Source organism: Pinus tabuliformis, chromosome 1_1, assembly GCF_031772625.1.
Source record: "Pinus tabuliformis cultivar Carrire ecotype Pingquan chromosome 1_1, CPIR1, whole genome shotgun sequence".
In the NCBI taxonomy this organism is placed as follows: domain Eukaryota; kingdom Viridiplantae; phylum Streptophyta; class Pinopsida; order Pinales; family Pinaceae; genus Pinus; species Pinus tabuliformis.
The window spans coordinates 291,869,044-291,891,530 of record NC_142297.1 but is presented as its reverse complement, the minus strand read 5'-3'; positions in this window follow the sequence as shown (position 1 = coordinate 291,891,530).

Genomic DNA, 22,487 nt, shown 5'->3' with positions numbered 1-22,487 from the left:
ACACTACTCAACATTTAAGATCATCTCACAGCATCTAGACTCCATTGCCCAATGGAAAATCATCATCAAAGTATTACATCATAAGAACTGAAAGAGATCCTTCAACCAAAACACAAACAAAAACCTGAGCATCATAGCTAGCCTAAAACACAACTTTAGCAAAGATAAAACATAAAGAGAGAGCCCTCTCTGGTTGCAGTTAGGCTAGGAACTGTAACCCAAAGATTGGTTAGTGGTTACCCCGGCCGTATTCCCTTGGGAGTCATAGGGAACAACCTGGGTGTTAACACCAGGGGAAGTATTTCTCATCATAGTAGTAACACAATCCTTGCTTTCTTCTTTCTGCCATTTCTGCTGGTGACACATTTTGAACCTTGAGTGTTTGGGTAGTGCTTTGAGCCTGGGTGGGGCGACCCTTGGCTATGAAATTTGGGTGATTGGACTAGGCCGCTAATGCACGTTCTACTTCACGAGCTATCCTGCAAGCATCCATCCATGAGATAGGGTGTTGCATTCAGACGTGGGCTTGTATGGCTTCGTTGAGACCACTGACAAAACATTCCAAGTAGAACTAATTGTGTAGACCTTCTGTGCGGAAGGCTAAGGCTTCAAAGGCTGTAATATATTCGTTCATTGTTCCTGTCTGTTAGAGCTTAGTGAGATGACCCAAAAGTTAGATTCATGGTCAAAACGATCCATAAGAGCTTTCTTGAATGTCTACCAAGTCAAGGGCCTTCCATAGCAACGTTGATGCCATTTCCACCATTGCCATCTTTCATTGTCCAAGTACATGCTACCCACACTAAGCTGAGTCGCATCTTCCATGATGTGAGTCAGTGTAAAATATTGCTCCATTTGTGCTATCCATGTGGCCAGGTGAGAGCCATCAAATTTATACATGTCCAGCTTGGGTGGTCGCGGCTAGGATTGTTGGTGGGTGCCAAAGAGGTGAAGAGACTGACTAGACTCACCCTCAATGTTTTCATTGCCAATATATGCCTCCACGCATTCCTCCATCTTTCCCTTTGAGAGTGTTTCATTTAAGTTCTTCAGCTGCAACAGTGCATCTTTCAATTTTGATTCAAGGTTGTCAATCCTCTCATTGGCCATAGCTTGAGCACTAGTTTGTACCATGCAACGATCCAATGTACTTGAAATTTGGGACCGCCCGAAATTTTTTTGCACTAACAATTGAATGGTACCACCTTGCTCAGCTCATCAACCTGATTCTTATGGGCTAAGTCTCCAATAAGCGTCCCAGGGGGTCTTAGACTTTACTCCTTAGGAATAATGCAGTGGTCGAATCCCAGAAAATTCAATGCTACCCAAAGTCCTGCAAAAATCACGCCCAGGTATAGGAACCAACACAATTAGTTAGATCTGAATGGCGGATCTGATTGTTGTGACGGCTACAGAGCCCAAACTGCTAGATCTGGAGGGCCGATCTGATGGATTTGATAGATCTGAATGGCTGATCTGATAGATCTGAACGACGGAATTGATTGCTGCTGCTGCGACAAAATTACACCTGCGAGATCTGATCTGGCAAAGATGATGCTTGATCTAGAGATAGAGAAGGCAACTATGGTCTCTAGGAGTGTCAAGTGCTACAGATCGCAATATACATAAGGGTCTGACAGTAGTACTCGGCCCAATCTTTCAGGGCACTAACTAAGGAGGATCAACCATACCCTTAGCCATACAACCCGACTACCCTATCGTACACGCGAGTAATCTCCCCGAGTGTTGTTCTCGGTGTATTGTAACAGCAAGACGACCAACATTTTATCTATGGTGAGGTTTCAAGGGAGTTAGGGGGCTTCCGATATACCCAGAGGGTACTTGGAAGACAGTCCATGCGTGGTTTTGTCTAATGTGCTACTACTAGAAGGGGTACCTAAAAGGGTTACAAGGGAGTCCAACAAGCGTGACCACCTCTTGTATTTCCTGCGTGCATGCCACCCAAAATCCACAGGTTTATGCGCTCAACAACAGATCCCATGGTTAAAGACATCAGAACACGTCTCTAGCCAAAAAAAAAAATTGCTAAAAATTAGAGATCCCACTGGCCCTGGAAAGCGATCTGATACCACTTGTTATGCTCTTAACCTACAAGACGATACCCGAATACCAAATATGCAAAGAAATATACCCAGAACATAGAACAATGAGAAATAACAACAAGTATTTTATTATTCAGATAGCAATGTTCACTTGCCTCTTCGAGGGGCAACCTCCAATAGAGCTGAGCTCAATTACAAAATAAGACACGATGCTCCTCGAGGGGAGTCTCTATCCTTTATATAGGATTCATACATGCAATACCATGGGGAAATACCATGGTTCTTATTAATACCATCTATCTAATACCATGGTCCATTTGCAACTAACTGTGGTCCCTTCATTAAATGCGGGTTACCACTTACAATTATTAATATGGGCTTTATTGAATCTTTACTTAACTATAACTATGACTTGATCCTATTACATAAATAAGGGGGTTAGGGTTGGACCCTAACATTATTCCCCAATAATCTAGGAAGGAAGTATGAGTACTGAATGTATTAAAAATTCAATTATACAAGGTGACCTCTTAAACACATAATAAAATTTACTTGTAAGTGATGTTCATTACTCCACACAATGCCACTAGCTTATAATTGATTATACATAATCAAATTAGTCATATCTTCTTGTTTCACTATATGCGTCAAGAACCATCAATTTAAAAATATGTTAATTTTTTCTATAATTCGTTCTTCATTTGTTTTTTCACATTACACTTGGAAAATAACAAACTATAATATACTAAAGCTGAAACACACACCACATAATAAACTACACACCTCTAAATATGAAACTGACATAAATATATTTGTGTTAAGAAAATTAACATATAATCATAAAATCATCTCCTCCATGGATCTTTTTAGAAAAGCAAGCCAATTTTGATTGGCCTCATGTAGCAAGCGAGCCAGTGGAATTGATGGATGAATGGAAACTCCTCGGATAATTTTGAGTCAAATAAATCTTAGGTAGCCATAATTTTGTTCCCATGAGCCCGTATCCATAAGCTTCAACAATGGAAGATGGTACCTGTTGCATTGTTGACGATATTACTCAAGGAATATATAAAAAAAATTGGAAAGCATGGTTCCAAATTTTTCCACTAGGCGGTGAAATATGGAAACATTTCAACTGTTATTGTTGGATCAAAATTTTCAATGCTTTTTGGCACCAAACATGGCTCTACTTTCATATAATCTGGTAGTGCTATCAAATATTTAAGATTAAGGGTTTCCAGGACCATGGTTGAACTTGAAGCACTTGATTAAATGGTTTATAAAAATCCTAAGACAACAATTACACATTCAAAATATTTTCTTCAATCCACACAAAAATCACTTTTGAATATGTCGACAACAACTTCACATCTAATATCCTTTCCAGATTGAATTCCAGGGGCATTTCAAGTCAAAAAATTAAGTGTTTGCGAGCATGTAATACACTCCAACTATACACGCACTATGTTCCTACACGGAGACCTGGTATAATAGGAAATTATCTTTGTCGGTAATCATGGCTAAGTGAAACCTATGGCTTTGTCTCATAAATCAGCAGTAGGTCACACCATCAGGCAGGTCGACTATGGATTCTTCAGTGATTGGTTCTTATAAAACTACAAGTCCACAGGAATGACAGACCCAAACATAAATCGAAACTCATTGACGTAGCTCCAAAGCATTTACCAACAAAGAAATCATGATATAGTAGACCTTACCGAGATAGAAATGATGATCTAGCAGATCTACATGATCATGGCTTCTTTTCCTCATGCATGACTCTGTTCATCCGATATGTCCATATAAATTATCAAAATGAAATCCATAGAGGTAAATGACTGAAAAACTATTTTTTCCCAAAAATGCCTCTAGCAATCGACCTCAGATAACAATAATCAAACATTTCCATTATGCGGAAAATTGGTCATAGATGCACAGCATTCGATTTGATAGAATAGGAGACGGGAAGGTTTTGACAGAAATCCTATAGGGAAGCTAGATGGTAGTTAAACCCTTGGTGCCGCCTCAAATATAATAACAAACCCTCGAGCTCTCAGTGGTCATAAATCGCCTAACGAAAGACAAATCTCTCCCCTTAACTTTGTCGCCAAATAAGAATATCCTGACAGAGACCCCAACAACTCACAGAATCATCACAAGCTATAGTCGCATCTCCTCAAGCAACGAATCCCACAATAAACAAACCAATAAGATGAATCTCTTAAGTTTAGTGATCAAAATTCTTCTTACACTCTGATTTATATATCTCAGAACCCGCCATAGTAAAATTCTTGAGTAAAATCGAAGCAATCATACACTCCAAAAGAAATATTCACAACAAATTATGTTACCCTATTCTATTTACATTGAAATAAATTCAAGGGTATCTCACGTCTCAAGTAAGAACAGGCTCTGATACCATGTTAGAAATTGAGATAAAGAGAAGAGAGAGATTGTGCATAGAAATTACACACTTAAATATGTTATTATTGATCACAACAGTTACATATATATACGAGATAAATCTCTAACTTTGACTAATTATGAAATCATAACATAGGAATAAAATTCTTTTAGATTGACTCCTCATGACTCATAATGAAAACTACACATGACATGGAAGAATTAATTCCAACACATAGTTATAGATACACATATAGTGACATTACCGATAGTATTGATCATAGGAAAAACACATCGGGATGTTATTTTCATTTGAGCGCAAATTTGATTTCATGGGATCTAAGAAGTATATCATTGTCTCAATATATTTGATAGAAGTCTAATATTTAACAATTGTTATAGCATCATGCAATGTAATATGGTTGAGAATACTCTTGAAGGATCTTACACATGTGGACTAGGAGATAAATTTTATTTTCTTGTGATGATAAGCTAACACTTACATTGTTAAATAGCCATTTGTCTCATAGGAACAACAATCACATTGACACTTTCTATCACTTCATTTGTGAGAGTATCAATAATGGTTCACATGTCATCACTCTTGTGGATCTAGAAAATATTTTTAGAAAACCATTTGGAATAATTGTTTTTAAGTTTCAATGAAAACATATCTGCATCATTAATGCTAAAGAATGTAACAGTTGTGATTAAAATGAACCATTAGAATATGATTGAGTATCTGTTATCACCTGGATTGAACCTCAGGCTAAAGGAAGGAAATGCCAGGGTAACCACAAACCACACTTAGCCAAGTAGCTAGCCCTACTAGGCCGGGAGAGGGCTCTCTCCATAAGGATCTCAGCCAAGATGACTGGATTAGGAAAAGGATATTAGGCTAGGTATAGTAGCACAAGGTTTGATTTGATTTTTAAGGGGTTTGCTAGATCAGGAGGAGCCAAACAGTTAGGGCTAGGGAATTAAGTTAAAATTGCAGGGTGTTCAATGGGGCAAGGTAGGCATAAGGTTTATAACTCTAGGGCTTGATGGGTGAGGTGTTTTAAGACTAGTGAGAAGCTAGGAATAACATGTTATTACCATGGATCCTTCCTAAATTGTAGAAAATATATAATGGTGAATATTTTCCCAAAGAAAAGTAGTGATGTTATGGATTCTGCCTATCAACTTGAAAACATTCACTTAGAAGCAATGAGATGAATAATGAAGTACACAAAACATATTAACATATGATACAAGAGAAGAAACTGAACTAAACGCCATACCACATGGATCCCAATGAAATAGCTGCATTTTTTATTAATCTCCTGCTAAACTGCTACAAAATGATGTACAATCAAGGCATAAGCATCCAGTTGAGTCCAACCCTTTACAATGAGAAAGAAGAAGAAGATATACACATTGTTTCAACCTCCTCCAATCCTTAGGGGTCTAATCCCTAAGATGAGGAGCTAATCTAACCAACACTGAACAAGAAACTAGAATATATGCATCCTAACAACTTGCCTCTAAAAGTGAGAAAACTGATTCATCTGTGCTCAAATTGACTTTTAATCTAATGAATCTACCCTCTACTACTAATTATCCATCATATTTACAAGCCAAGTAATATTTTACGTCAATAAAACATCCTCCATGATAGAAAATCCATGAACACAGTCAAAACACAGAAAAAATTCCATCCTATGCAATTTGTCCTACGTGCAGCACCACTGGCCCTAAGGACAACACCACTTTTAGGTCCCTTTTAGAGGCCTTCCCGGCATCCAAATTGACCTCATGATAACTCATTGGAAATCTATTCAAGTCTACTTTCCATAACACCTAGAATTTCTTCATTTGAAGCTCATTTTACCCCTCAAAAGTAGATTCTCCCAAGACTTCTTCTGTGTGTCCAAAAAGTGCCAGAAATATCATTTTTAGGGTGTTTTTTGAATTTTTGGTGGACTCGTTCTACCCCAAAAACTTAGCAAATCCATAGGGTGCATGTACTCATCACTTTGAATCCAAAAATGCAAGCCATTTGTCTATTGGGTGCCCCTAGGAAAAGCACAGTGCCAGTGGCGTTGCGCATTGAGCCAGATTTTCTGTGTGTGCAATTTCCAAAATTTGCAAATGACAAAATCTCCTCCAAACCTGACGAAAATTGGTGAGCAGCACCATAATCAAGAATCTTAATGAGCCAAGGAAGCTTCAGCAAGCAACCTAAGCATATCCTCCTATTTTGTTCCCTTTAGAGCCTGCCTTAACCTAGCTTTCATCTATTTGACCCTCATGTTGCAAATTCTTTTTTGGGTCCTGTAGTGGTAGGCCATGTGCCTGATCATCTGGTTGTCCCTATTGGCCTTCTGCAATAGCTTCTCTATGTTAGTTCCAGTCTTCGCAGCCTGTTACTAGGGATCAACATGAGCTCTTACTAGGTTTGGTTTGGTTAGATGTTTTGCAGATGATATTCAGCACAAAATATGTCACAAGTGTTTCCATCAGAATAATCTTGGAAAAATATTTGCAACAATATAGCACACTCCTATAACCAACTCCCAGATTAGAAGATATGATCAAAATGAATGATTGGTTCTTGGTTATGCATGTTTTGAGGTCAGTTGCTGCACACAAGGACAAGTTTACAACAAAATATGTTTGGACAGGAATTTTACAAAAGTGAAAAAGGCTTTTGTCCATCACATACCAAATAACAAAAACCTCCTTCAGTTTATGCACAAGCATTACTATGTGGGAGATATGCAGTGATATTTGGAGCCTACATTAAAACAAAGCAAAATTTTCATTTATTTTACTGTTTTAGTCATTTTAGTGCGGTGCCATTTTACAACAGATGGAAAGTAATTTGAAAAACCCAAGGACATTTTTTTTTAACCATGAGCCATAGAAAACAAATCTTTTTCAGTTTATTAACAGGTGTCGTGAATTTGGATATGTGACTAGATCTTTATAGCTCATTTTAACAGATTTAAATTTTTAATGATTTTCTGTTTTAGAGATGATTTTGTGGCACAGATTCCGAGAAACTGGAAACGAATTTCCAAAATTTGAGAGAGGTTTTTCTCCAACATGACCTTATCTACAAAAAAATATTTCGGTTTTGTAACAGATGATATGGTTTAGGAGATACGAGTTCATCTTCAACACCTATTTTCAGAAATTCGGTCCAAGTTTAATGTAACTGATTCTATTTTGAAGAAGATGGTTGAGCTCAATTCCCTTAATATAGGGATGAGCTAAATGTATAAATTTTATGAATTTCATAGTGTAGAGGTTCAATTTTGGCAGCAAAGAAGCATTTGGACTGTGTAAAGTTTTATTGAATATCATATAAAGTTGTTTTTGCCCTTTAGGCCTGGGATTCATCACGGTGCTTAAATGTTTAGTATGTTTTTTCTCCTGTAATTCATTTACACATTATGTTTTTCTTCTTTGTTTCAGCATTATCTAAGTGATATGTTAGGAATTTACCCATAATGATGCTCCTTTCATGATGATTTTGTTGTTAGTTGTAATGGTAGTTTTAGCAGAATTCATCCATTGTTAGATGCTTTGTTGAGAAATATCGTTATTCTCTTTCATCTAAAGTTGTTGCAGATCCATCCTATGTTTGATGCCTGCAGGGCAGTGGGCTTTCTCCCTTATGCTTCTCACATTTACAATATTCACTTGGCTGAACATGGCACTTAATTTTCCCCAAGTTTGCTGGCAGAAACTGACATCAATTCCATAATCCAAATCATCCTTTCTCTTGTTGTTTCGACCCAAACAAAACCAAAAATCCTAGTGCTACTATACCTAACCTAAAATCCATATTCAATTCAGTCATCTCAACTGAGATTGATAAGGAGAGAGCCATCTCCCGACTTCGTAGGGCTAGCTACCAGGTTAAGCGTGGTTTGTTGTTATCTTAGGATTGCCTCCCTTCAGCCTGAGGTCAATCTAGGCTCTAACACTCTGGGTACAAATTGACTCTTTCAAGCCAAATCTCTCTATCATCCTCAAATTCCTTCTCAATAGGAGTCAAAGTGACCCGTGCTTCTTCCTTTTGCATAGTTGATTCATCCTTGTCACCTTGTCGTTTTATCTTGAGAAGTTCCATCTCCATGAGGACCTACTTATCACTCAACTACTTGTTCTCTTGTTCCAGATATGTGATGACATACTTGGCTCTAGCTAAGTTGTCCATTAATGCCTAGATTTGAGCCTCTTTCTCCTGTATGATGATGTTTTCTTTTGCTGCCTCATCCCGAACCTCTAAGTCAATTGTTTCTATGCCATGATGAATATAATGTTGTTCTAGCTCATCATGCTCTGTCAAATCAAAGGCATCTTTTCTTTTGCTTTTTGCAGCTATTGCGCCTATTCTTGCTGTGTTGATGGAGAAGGCAAAGCCCTTTCCACATCCTGTGGATCAAGCATTTTCCTATGAGTTGATGAAGAAGATAAGGTCCCTTCCACATCATGTGGAGCAAACACTTTCCTATCAGTTGCAAACAATCTCCTTGTGCCCCTCTGATATGTCATGTAGGTCCTGGGCACCTCAGTAGCTCTAGTCTCTTTGGCCTTCTCATCTGTCCATGTTTGCAAATTTTGAGGCTGTGCACTCCTAGAAAAGGGATGAAGGAAGTGAGAAAGAGTGATTAGGAATAAGGGAATGGGAGATGACCTTGTGAGGTGTTTGGTGGGCTAGAAAATGAAGGGGAGAGTATGAATCATGAAAATGAGGGAGAAGGGCTTGGGTCCTTTTTTGAAGTATAGCTTGTGGGATGAAGGATGAAGGGGTATAAAATGTTATGGAGTGATATAGGGGAGGGTTTTAGGGCTTTAGTGATAGGTGGTGGGAGAAATAATGGGGGTTAGGGTTTCTAGGGTGTAATTGAGGAAGAATCTAGGGTTTCTCTTTTGCCAATGTAAATTACCTTCAAACACTTCAATTTCTATTCAATGATGAGGTATAGTGAGGACACTTGCTTGAGGGATGAGAGGGTGATTTTGGACTTTTTAAAGAAGTTGGAGGCTCCTTTGGCCCTTGCTGCTCAATGCACAGTGCCTGCTATAGGCACATAGCACCCTCCTAAACACGCAACAATGCTATTGTACACTGCCTATATCACCCTACGCATAGCGCTCAGCCTGTACGTGCAGCGCCACCTCCTGAACAGGCAGTGCCACTTCAATCCAACTTTTGACTACCTTCCTGATGTCCAAATTAAGCATGGGATAGCTAGCTGGAAAGCTTGTCGAGTCTACTTTCCAGAACATCTTGAATTTTTCAATTGGGAGCTCATTCACCCTGTCAAAAGATCAATCTCCCAAGACTAGTCAAAATGTGCAGGATGAGGCTGCCAAAATGCAGAGTGTTGTTTCTTTCAACGTTTGGAGGTCTTCCTCAACTCCAAATTGAGCTTATGATATCTCATTAGAAATTCCTCTATGTCTAGTTATCACTTGAATCATCAAGAAAGTCATTTGGTCACTCCATCTAGGAGAAAGCTTGATTTTCCCAAGGTCACTCCAGAAGTGCATCAACTCTCTTGAGGCAAATGATGTTTTGGAAATTTCTCCCAAACCATGAGACTTGTGTAAAAACTAAAGGAGGTTTTTCTTCTTGGGTCTATTATGGACAAAAAACTCTCTCACGTTTGTCAAATTCATCATTTCTTTCTCAGAAACATTATTTGAATAAAACCTATCCCGATGTGTGGAACAAGGGATTTGCAGAAATGAAGGGAAATGAAGGGGATTAGGGGCTTCTAATTTCTTGAGAAAATTTTGGGAGGTAGGGAGGGATGTTAGGAAGTAGGGGAAAGTGGAATTTCAAGGTTTGAGTGAGGGAAAGGGGTCCAAAAGGGCAAAACACAGGCCTAACCTAGAAAAGTGTCAAATTGTAGCAATAGGCTAGGGTTTGTGGGAAAATGATTAATTTGAGAGATATCAGTGATGGGAAGTGTTTAAGAAGGTATATTAAGGATAGGGGAAGGTGTATGAGCATTAGGATTCAATTTTTTTTTATGATTTGACTATCCAAGAATAATTACCTTCAAAACCCTAGGAGAGGGAAATGAGCCTTACCTAAGCACAACTTAAGCACAAACAAGGTGTAAAACGACCCATTGGAACTTGAAATAATGATGACAACTCTTTTATTGATGGTACACTCAGTCGAATGGTGACATAGACCAATACTTGGAAAACTTTGGAAGGAGAGAAAACAATCCTAGACCTAATACCTAGTGACCAAATTTTACTTGAAGACTCATTGAAATGAAAAAATTTGACTTTGATACCCTAAGAACACTTTGTAAGAGCATGTTTGATCACTGGTGGAAGGCTGCAAAGACTGACACTACCAATAATCACAAATTAGTTATTCAAATGATTATTTGATTTGATATTTAGATACTTCAAGAAGATCAATAGTCAAATGTTCATTATAAAATCATCTATTGAATAATAAAAAGGGTGATCCATACAACATGCATTTCATGGTGTTTTCATTCATGTCTCTCTCTAACATTAACCTTATTACTATTATTAAATCTCATTTGATATATTTTTTAAAATTCTTTGTTATCAATCGTTAAAAAAAAATGAACATCCAACTTTTCTTCCATATTAAATATAAATTTGGAAGACATTGTCTTCAAATGTTTTTTCATTAATTTCAATTTATGTATAATTTCTACATCCAAAGTATAACATGACTATTACTTTATATTTATGTATCATTCTTACATCCAAAGAATAACATGACTATTGAAATCTATTGGGTCATGTAGATCATGATGGTATTAGTTATACATAAATATTATTCACTCCGTGGTCCTATTGTTCATGCACTAACTCAAAAGATTCAAAGGAAAATTTGAATTAATGTTTACAAAGGTACATGGTATCACTTTATAGTGGTATCAGTAATAATTGAATAAGAAAATTGTTACTAAGGTAAAAAAGCCATGGATTAGCTTCTTCCAATCCCATTATTCTAGGTATCTTGTTCAAGGTAATGAACCAACCCAATCAAGAGCCAAAAAAGGAAAGAGAGAAAATGCCTCCACTTTAGTGGACAGGTTTCAAGTTAGTTTTTCCTATTTCAAACCACATTAGAAATGGAATTTCCAAATAGGTATAGTATGTTTATTATTAGGTTATATTTAATATATATATATATATATATATAGCTAGAGTGGGCCTAATGGTTAAGAGTATATATTTCCTCTTAAGAGGTTACAAGTTCAAACCCAGAGGGGGTAGAGTATGTATCCCTTCGTAGAATTAACAATGAAATAGTTGTACGGAGGTAGGTCCCTTGTTCAAAAAACAAGGGGGTCGCATACATAAATTTGATGTCTGGCTTGGGAGTGACCTTAAACTTGGATAATAATGTATATAATTTAAAATTTTAATTAAATGTAGGATATAAGAAATTATATATCTTCTTCTATTGAATTGTAAAATAAAATTTAATATAAATAAATTTTAAAATATAATTATACAATGTCATTGATCTAGGTGGATATTGGTGGCCACCCACCTATCCCACCTTGAACTCAAGTTAGTTTCATTTTCTTCCTTATTTATTTCAACATTTACTATTTATAGCAATTTTTTGGGTCCTGAACTTCTAGAGCAGTTTTGACCCCCTAAATGGCATTTTTTGAGGTCCGCAACAAGCCCATAGCCATAGGCAAGGGCTTGTGTAAAAGCTTGTAGTAGTCAGAGAGACATTTCCAACAAGGTATCATATGTGCCAAACAGAGGTAATATAACCAAGTTATGACCTTGGAAATTGGATACCCAACTAACCCCAGTGGGGCCCACAATCTCTTGGTGTTACATCTCCCAGGGTTAAGGTTTTTGTTGTTTAGGGTTTTCTCATGTTTTCCAATAACAAATAGGCCCTTTAGCGTAATTGTAACATAGTGCTGAGGAATGTAGCCGCCACATCTCTTTTAAGAGATAATCTACCATCGCTCGAGCTAGTCTTATTTTCGTTCTGTTTGTAGGCATATTTCATTATTTGATATTAATGAAATGAAGTGTTATTTCTGCTGCAACTTTGTGTTTATGGTTAAATATGATACAAGGATATTTTTCTGTTCATGATTTTTCTAGCTGAGAAAATATTACTTTTTCTCTTCTCAAAGCTGCCCCCCAGGTCAAGGACTGGTGGGAAACTTATTACGAGTAGAAGGATGAATCTACGCCCTCACTATTTTTGGCCACACCCACTTGGAATTCGTTCTGGGATTCCATCAAGGAGTAGTAATATCTTTTCGGGAGCTATGAGGATAAATAAATAAAGTGGACCACACTACAACAGGGAAGGGACCAAGATGTGCCAGAGTTTAGCAATGTTTTTCATACCCTACGGATGAAGTTGGGTATCAAGGATTTTGAGAAACATTTCATACTCAAGTACCACAACTGCCTACACAACTACATGCAGGAGGAGATGGAGTTCTTGGACATTTCCTCACTTGGAACGATGTACCGATATGCTCTCAATATTGGGTGGGAGCTTTAACAGAAAAAGCGAGACTTTGGATCTGTGAATCCAAAGCAAGGGAAAGGTGACCCAAGATAACCCAACGAAGCCACAAGAAAAGAGCAACACCATGAAGGAAAGGAAGGACACGAAAAATTGGTGTGAGTTCCATAAGAGCTCCACTCACAACACAAGTGAGTGTTGGGCCAAGCAGTCACTAGTGGCTGAGCTGAAGGCTTCTGAGTCTGACATATGTTCTGACTATGAGTCATAGCCCAGTAAGGGGAATGAAAAAGGGGTGCAGATCATTGACAGGGAGCTCAGTGCCACTGTGGCCACCACTAAGATCCAAAATATTGACCGTGAAGATAAAGAAGAGGCGGAGCACCTATTACACTCACAGATGTGGGTGAAGGGTTCTCCATTGAAGTTCATTGTCGACAGCGGGAGCCAAAAGAACCTCATTTCTATAGAGGTTAGGAAGTGGCTAGGCCTACCGACTACATCACATCCCCAACCATACACCATTATGTGGTTTCACCAAGGACGACATCTCCACGTTAGCCAATAGTGTCACCTTCCCTACAACATCAAGCCCTTCACGGATGAGGTATTGTGTGATGTTTCTCCTCATGAAGTTTGTGATGTATTATTAGGACAACCATACTTATGGAAGAGGCATATTGTATATGATTCTAGACCTTGCTCTATTATTATTTCCTTGTGTACTAAGTTATACAGGGGACTAGAGGTAGCCCCACCTACTGCCATCTCTTTGATCTCTACTAAGAAATGCAGTAAGGCCATCTCCTAGACTAAGGAATTTTTTTTCTTTCTGATTCACTCTCAAAGTAAGGGGGAGGTCATAGCCACGTCCATGGCCCCAAGGAGAGGTTCCTCCAAGTATAAGAAGCAGGTGCATGCGGTAGTGGAAGAATAAAGGGACATCTTCTCTTCACCCACAGGGGTACCCTTGCATTATTAGGTCAACCATTCAATCGATCTCACTCTCGGAGCACCTCTACCCAATAGACTGATATATCAACACTCCATTATGGGAAATGAATATATCAAGTGGCTAATCTAGGAGTTGTCGTACAAATGGAACATATGACCAAGTTCCTCGCCTTGTGGGAGCCTAATTATACTATTACAGAAGAATGAAGGAACATGGAGGCTCTTCATTGATTATCGGGCATTAAAAAAATCACTGTTAGGAACAATTATCCAATCCCACAAATTGATGATCTGCTAGACCAACTCAAGGGGAGAAAGTATTTTAAAAAGATCGATCTGAAGTCTAGTTATGACCAGGTTCCAATAGAGCCCACAGATGTATGCAAGACTACCTCTAAATCCAAGGAATGTCATTTTGAATGGTTGGTTATGCCCTTTGGGTTGACAAACGTCCCCACTACTTTTGTGAATCTAATGGATGACATCTTACGACCCTTCACGAAGTCATTCATGGTCGTTTATCTAGACAACATCCTCATCTTTAGGAAGAGTTAGGAAGAACACTTGCAACACATTCAGCAGGTACTTCAAACCCTTTGGGAGCACAAACTATGTGCCAACTTGGAGAAATTTACGTTTGGAATGAGACAAGTATAATACTTGGGGTACATCATAGATGAGCATGGCATGCATGTGGACCCAACCAAGATCCAGGTCATTTAGTATTGGACAACCTTAACAACTCTAACGGAGCATCACAACTTTTTGGACCTTGCAAATTTTTATCAAAGGTTCACGTTGGGATTCTCCCATATCACTTGGCCTTTGAGTTGGATTACTAAGGGTGGGGTGAAAGCAAATTTTTCCTGGTTTGAGTCCCAACAGAAGGTGTTCGTTGAGTTGAAGTGATGTCTTTGCTCTGCATCTGTACTCAGACTTCTAGACCTGCAACAACCATTTCAAATCAAAACATACTCATCAAACTATGATATTGGTGCAGTCCTCACTCAACACGGGCATCCAATGGCCTATCATAGTGAGACACTTTTCGATACAATTCAGAAGTACCCAACCTATAATAAAGAAATGTATTCCATCGTGTAGGCTTGCTAATAGTGGAAGCACTACATTCTGGGTAAAGAGATAGTCATCCACTCTGATCACTAACCTCTTCAGTTTATATAGACACAGGTGTTATATTATCATTTATCACCCTTTTATACTTGATGGTCTGAGTCATGGCCTTGGGTAGCCCTTTCCCTTTAGACTTGGTCCATTTACTAAAAAAAAATAAAAATTCCAAATGCATCTCTACCATTCAAAACATGCATGCACACGCGAGTCCAATTATACCCAACCTGCTTATATAATTTCAAATATTAAAAAAATATCAAATCCCTATTTTATGAGTGGGGTTACAGGCATACACCAGAATCCCACCTACAAGAGCACATGGTCTAACTGTATCCCAACTGAAACAATTGTTTTGGGGTGATATAAATACACCTCATGGGAAGACCTAAGGAGATAGAAAGATAAGATATTGATATTATATCAAATTGGTCCCTGATCAAGTTTGATTTATCCCAGTGCCTCCTGCACTTCTAGCTATAGGAAACCCTTGTTTCCTCATAGAGATTTCCATCTCCTTTATTTGAAATCTATGTGTATGAATTTGAAAGAGGTTTGTTGAGGCTTGGGCTGGACAAATTCAGCGGAAGGTTTCACTTGGAGCCATGGTCGAATCAGGTTGTATTGTTCCATATTCTTTGTAGACGTCAACAAAGAAGCTTTGTCTTGTTCCTCATGTTATGATCTTCATGCTTCAACTCATGCTATGATATAATTATGTACGACCTCATGTTATATATATATATATATATATATATATATATATATATATATATATATATATATATATATATAGATATATATGATCTAACATTCATATCTTGAACATGATTTGAACTACTTCCAGTATATATGCTTTTGTGGAATGAGTTGGAGGAAGCAGAGGGTTTGGACCCTACAGGAACATCCTCAAATGTAGGATCTACAGGTACTATATCTTCATCCCACTTTAGTAGTTTAAGCATTAGAACTGCTTGTTTGCTTTGTTCTTGTTGGTGTATTCCCTTTGATTTGTTGGGGTTCTCAATCGAGACCTTAGGGTGTTTTATGCCGCAATAGAATTGGCAACTCAGCTGGGGAATACAATATTGTATTTCCTTTTTTGGGTTTTCTCTCTCTTGATCTGAGCCTTCTTGTTTGGTTTCTTGGTTTTTCCAGTATCTTTGACTTGTTTGCAATTTGGGCAAAAAGTCTGATCTTCTGGATCAGGCCTGAATTTTTATTTTTTCTTTGTTGGATTTTGTATACGTCATTTTTAATTGACACAGTCACATAGACACATGGTTTTTCCTAAATAAACACGTGTATACATGTGTTTCATTTATTAAAGTTGTGTATACATGCAGGTATGTCATTACACAGTCGTGTATGCTTGATTTTGAATGAATTTTTCAGATTCTAAGTCGATTAAAGGGTTTTTCCTAATTTTTATTGCTTATGTTTAGTCATTGATTATCTGGGAGAGTCTTTCTTCTTGCAAATTTTTAGTTTCCTATCTCTCTTTGTGGAAAAACCTAGTCAACCTAGGGTTTTCTTTTGGCTAAAGTGTTAGTTTTTGTGTTTGGGTTCAAGGCTTCTTAGTGAAGTTCTTGGCTGTTCCGAGCTTTTGGAATAGGGAATTGGTCTCAATTCACTTATAACCAAGCATTTACATTGATTTTCCTTTCTTTCTTGAAAGTTGACATATTTGGCCTTTTCTTGGTTTTTGAGAAAGTCCTTCTTGCAATCTTGAAAAGGTTTTCTTAATCTTCTTGAAATATTTCTTGTTTGCTGGAGATTTTATGCTTCTGTTCAGATCAGTTTGTTTGAGTTTGTAGCATATTTTAACTTTAAGTCTTATCATGTTAATGATTCCTATGGCTTGTGAAATTTGAGGTTCTTTATGCTTGAATTTGATCTTCAAGTTTTTAGTAGTTTTTTTTTCTATGAACCCTTTGTGCCCTTAAAAATAAAAAAGATAAAAACATATTTTTGTTTCCTTTATTTTTGTTTTTGGTCTTGTTAACATCTTTTAGCAAGTGTGAAGTCTTTCATTAGGTTGAATTTGCTTGATTTTTGGGAAAACTTTTTGATTGAATTTGTTCCTCCCTTTTGTCAAATTTTGGCCTCTTGATCTCTATGAGAAACACATTTGCTTGCATTAAGAGAAATCCTTGGAATATTGCATTAAGAATTTTTAGTTTGCATTAGGATAGATGCACTGTAAGAATTTTTAGTCTTTTGTACACTTTTGTTGAGAAATGGCAATAAGAAATTCTAGTTTAATTTGTCCTTGAATTAAACTGAGAATTAAAATCGAATTCTATTCTCATAGCAACTTGTAAATAGTTAAATAAATTTAATTAACTTAATTGGCTTAGGAATTTCGAGTGGGAAGTCTTTTTGTAGTCATGTATGTATTCTCCCTAACCTTTAGGTGTCTAGTATGAGTTTAAATTGAGTTGGAAAGTAGATCACTCAATTTACTTAGTTAAGTTCAATTAAATTAGTTCTAAATTGGTTTTGGAACCAATAGAGGACTAACAATGATTTGATGCACTAATGCATCCACTAGTGCTATTCCAGTTAACTGAAGATTCCCTCATGACAAACTCATGCATGTCGATTCTAAGAAAGACCCAGTTGAGAGTAGAGTGCATGGACAATGTATTATTAGCGATATTATCTACTCGAGTGTAAATATCATGCATGCATCAGAGATTGATCCTATGTTTTGATTCCATAGTTTTGGAAGCATGAATTCCCTTTAAATACATGCTATTCGTCCTAGGAAATACACAAGAGATTAGGGGATTGGAGAGCTGGAAACTTGACTAAGTGTTAGCCAAGAGCTAGCTTGTGAGTTGAGAGAGTTGAGCATACTCGTGTAGAATTGTTCTAGTGATAACAAGCTTTGTATTTTCACTCATATTTCTGATGTGTAATACAAATCGTGGGGTTTTCAACAATGGCTTTTCCTAGATACATATTGTGTTATGTGTCATTGATTTATCTTCTTCTTGTTCCTATTGTTTTCATCGATCTATTGGCTTCTGCTGGTTGAAAGTAGAAGTAGATTCTTGTCCTGTGCTTTAGTACATTGCATGAGCTTGTGAATCTACAGGATTTTCTACATGGTATCGAAGTCGAGAACAATATTCTAGAGGATATTTCAAAGTTTTTAGTTTTCGGTTACAAGTGAAATTTAAATTCGTAATACATACTTTAGGATGGGTGGATGGAATTATATGGTTTGCGTCTCGAGTATGCCTTGGAAGGAAGCTCAAATTTTATAGCCTATAGGGATAGAGTGGAGGCTATGCTAGAGGATAATGACTTGAAGGAATTTGTTGACCAAGTAATTCCTATGCCAACAGCACCATATGCACATAATTTGGCCAAATGGAAGAAGTGTGTGGTGAAGGCAAGGTAGATAATCCTTGAGGGAGTTTGAGACATTTCTCGAGTCTCCATGACAAGGAAACTCTGTATGATGTGTGGAAAAACTTGATGGACATGTATCAGAACAACAATAACCAAAGGAAATTGGAACTAAAGGACAAACTTTGAAAAATCAAAATGGATAAAGGCGAGATTATTCCAAAATACTTGACCAAGTTCGCTAAATGTCATGATGAACTTGGAAGTGTTGTAATCATGGTTTTTGAGGATGATATGGTGATTCTTTCTCTTCTATGACTCCCAAAGTGTTGGCATAGCTATCAGGACTATTAATGGTTGGGAGAAGTTGTCAGATTGGGAATGATCGTGGTTGGATTTGATGCAGGAGGAGATCATGAGGAACACCAGGGATGGCTCTTCATCAAGAAGTCCAAGAAGAACTCCTCAAGAGGAGTGGCGGGCAAGGCTTTGGCCTCTCAATTTGAATTGGACTCTTCCCTTATTGCATGCATGGTGTCATCAATCATGGGAAGTGTGTGGTAGTTAGACAGTGGAGCTTCATTCCACATGACTGGCAACAAAGATTTATTCAGTGACCTAGAGGAGAAAGATCTCTAGATGTATATCGAGATGGGTGACAATGGGAAGTATAGTGTTACTGGATCGGGCATGATTACTTTTCAGAGAGAGCATGAGGCTCCAATCCCCTTGAAGAATGTTTTGTATGTGCTCGGGTTGAAGAAGAACTTGGTATCCGATTCCATGCTTGAGGATAGAGGCTATGATGTGATATTCTTGAAAGGAAAGGTGTTCTTTTGACGCATAGCCACAGGTCAAGTAAAGAAGATAGGGATTTGGGTGAAGATTGTCTATAAGCCGGAGGTAGAGGAGTGTGTTTCTTTGAGCACAAAAGCAGAAAGGGTACAAAGCTAAGATGTTGGCAAGTTGTGGCAAAGGCGATTGGTCCACTTGCATCCTGGGGATTTGAAGGTATTACATCAGATCTCTACCGGTCTTCCCAAAGGTACATTTCCTAAAGTTGATATATGCAACGGGTGCACTTTGGGAAAATACACCAAGTCTTCCTTTCACGACAAAGATATTCAAGTAGAGGCTATCATAGAGCTAGTTTGCTCAGATGTGTGTGGACCATTCTCGACAACATCCACCACCAAACACGGGTATTATGTTATATTTGTTGATCACTATTCTCATAAATGCTGGATATTTTTCATGCAGAAAAGGGTCAAAATTTCACAAAGTTTTGTGAGTTTAAAGCATTGGTGGAGAAAGAGTCGGGCAAGAAGGTTAAATCTCTATAGATTGACAACAGTGGTGAGTATGTCTCAAATGAGTTTAAGAAATTTTGTGCAATGGAAAGGATTAAATAGGAGTTGACAGCACCCCATAACCATCAGAAAAATGGGGTGGCCGAGAGGAAGAACAGAAGCATAATAGGGGTAGCAAGGGCAGTGTTGCATGACCAGGACCTACCACTACACTTGTGGGTTGAGGCATGCAACACAATGGTTTATGTTTATAATTGTAGCCCACATCGAATACTAGAGATGAAGACACCAGAGGAGGCTTATTCTGGTAAGAGGCTAGATGTTGGTCACTTCAATATTTTGTGTCATCAGTATATTCCCATGTGACCAAAGGTGCATGGAAGAAGCTTGAGATTAAAACTGAGTTAGGGATATTTGTGGGGTACATTGATACACATAAAAACTATCGAGTGTACTTGCCGACCAGCATGATGACAGTGGTTTGCAGGGATGTCAGATTCGAGGAGGAGAAGGCCATGTGATTTTCCCTTGAGAGGGAGCTTGAGCTACATGTAGATTAGGAGATTTTATCTCCTAAGGTTGAGGAGCCTCAGATTGATGTGGAGTATCCACATGCAGTGGATCTAGGAGTGGAGACATCCACTCAGGAAGAGTCATCTAGAGAGGGAAGAAAGTGCACCAGAGAGGTTGATAGATTGTTGGATGATGCATGAGAGAATATGGGAGCATTCACTTCTCAGAGTAGGTCACCTGAGAGGTACATTAGATACGTAGCTCTTATGAGTGAATGTGTTGTGACAGAGCCATCTTCCTTTAAGGAAGCAGTGCAATAGCCGATTTGGATTGATGCCAAAGTGGAGGAGTATGACTCCATAGTTCGTAACAGTGTTTGGGATGTGATCCAGACACTGGAGGAAAAGTTAGTGGTGAGCTCCCATTGTCTTTACAAGGTAAAACAAGTTGCAAATGGTAGTGTGGAGAAGAATAAGGCTAGATTTGTGGCTCATGGATTTTCATAGGTGAAGGGGATTCACTATTATGAGAGCTTTGCTCTTGTTGCAAGGTACTCATCGATCAGATGGATGTGAAGAAGTGGTGTACATAGAGCAGCCTGAAGGTTTTGAGACCTCTGACTGTGAGTCACATTTGTGCTAGCTCAAGAGAGTGTTGTATGGACTGAAGCAAGCACCTCGTGCTTGGCACACCAGGATAGATAGATACTTCACGGAGTTGGTCTTCACAAAGAGCGAAGTGGATACGAAGCTATACCACATAGTGGTCGAAGGTAAATTATTGATAATTGTACTTTATGTTCATGATCTCATACTGACAGGTGATGATCAGCTCATCAAGTCTTGCGAGAAGTATCTTTCAAGAGGGTTTGAGATGAAGGACATGGGGATCATGCATTAGATTCTTGGCATGAAGGTATGGTAGGGATATGGGGAGTTGTTTGTGTCTCAGGGCAGGTATGCTAAGGAGTTACTCAGGAGATTTCGAATGGAGAGCAAAAAACCCATGGAGACTCCTCTAGTAGGTAACTAGAGGAAGGAGGATGCTACTTCAGGGGAAGTAGTGGAAGCTAGTGTTTATAGGAAGCTTGTGGGTTCACTCATGTACTTGGTGAACACACAACTATATATGTGTTATCCAGTTAACTAGATTAGTCAAAAGATGGTTAGGCCTACCAAGTTGTATTGGAAGGAAAAAATTCATGTGTTGAGATACCTCAGGGGCACTTCACAGCATGGGTTGTGGTACAAATGGATAGAGGGAGTGAAGGTTTAAGGCTTCACCAATGTATATTGGGTAGGGAGTCCATTCGATAAGAAGAGCACATCAAAAGGCATCTTCAGTGTTGAGAAACAACATTTTCTTGGTTCAACGGGAAACAAAGATTGGTTGCACTCAGTTCGGTTGAGGTAGAGTACATGGCTGCGAATCACGCATCATGTAAGGCCATCTAGATGAGGAAGATCCTAGTTGGTTTGTTTGGTCATCGTATAGATCCCACTGAGATTTATTGTGATAATCAGAGTTGTATCAAACTCTATGAAAATCCAGTTTTTCTTGATCGGTCCAAGCATATTGATATTCGATATCATCATCTCAGAGATAGTGTATTGAGGCAAATTATGTTGTTAGAGTACATTCCCAAGGAGAAGCATGATGTTGACATTTTGACAAAGGCATTGTCAAGATGTGAATTCAAGTTTCACTGAGACAGGGTCAAGGTAGCTGATAATCCCTTTCTTGTTGAGATGGAGTGTTGAGAAATGACAATAAGAAATTTGGGTTTAATTTGTCCTTGAATTAAACTAAGAATTAAAATTGAATTTTATTCTCATAGAGACTTGTAAATAATTAATTAACTTTAATTAACTTAATTATCTTAGGAATTTCAAGTTGGAAGTCTTTCTATAGTCATGTATATGTTTTTGAATAATGAGTCCATACAGGCTGAGTGTATTGAAAGAGTGTGGAATGACATGTTAAAGAGTTTTAATAACCCAACGTTTTGGACTACAAAGTGAGTCCATCATCAGGGGAACGCTTCATATCTTGAGAAGATATCATGTAAAAGAGCTAATGATTTATATGTGTTTAGGTGAATAATCTTTTTGTAAAGCTTAGTCGGCTTAAATATTAATATGACAATTTTATTAATTAATTTAAACTATAAATATGTATAGTCATTATTAATAATGATTTTTTTTTTAGGAATTTTATTTAGATATGTTCTCCCTAACC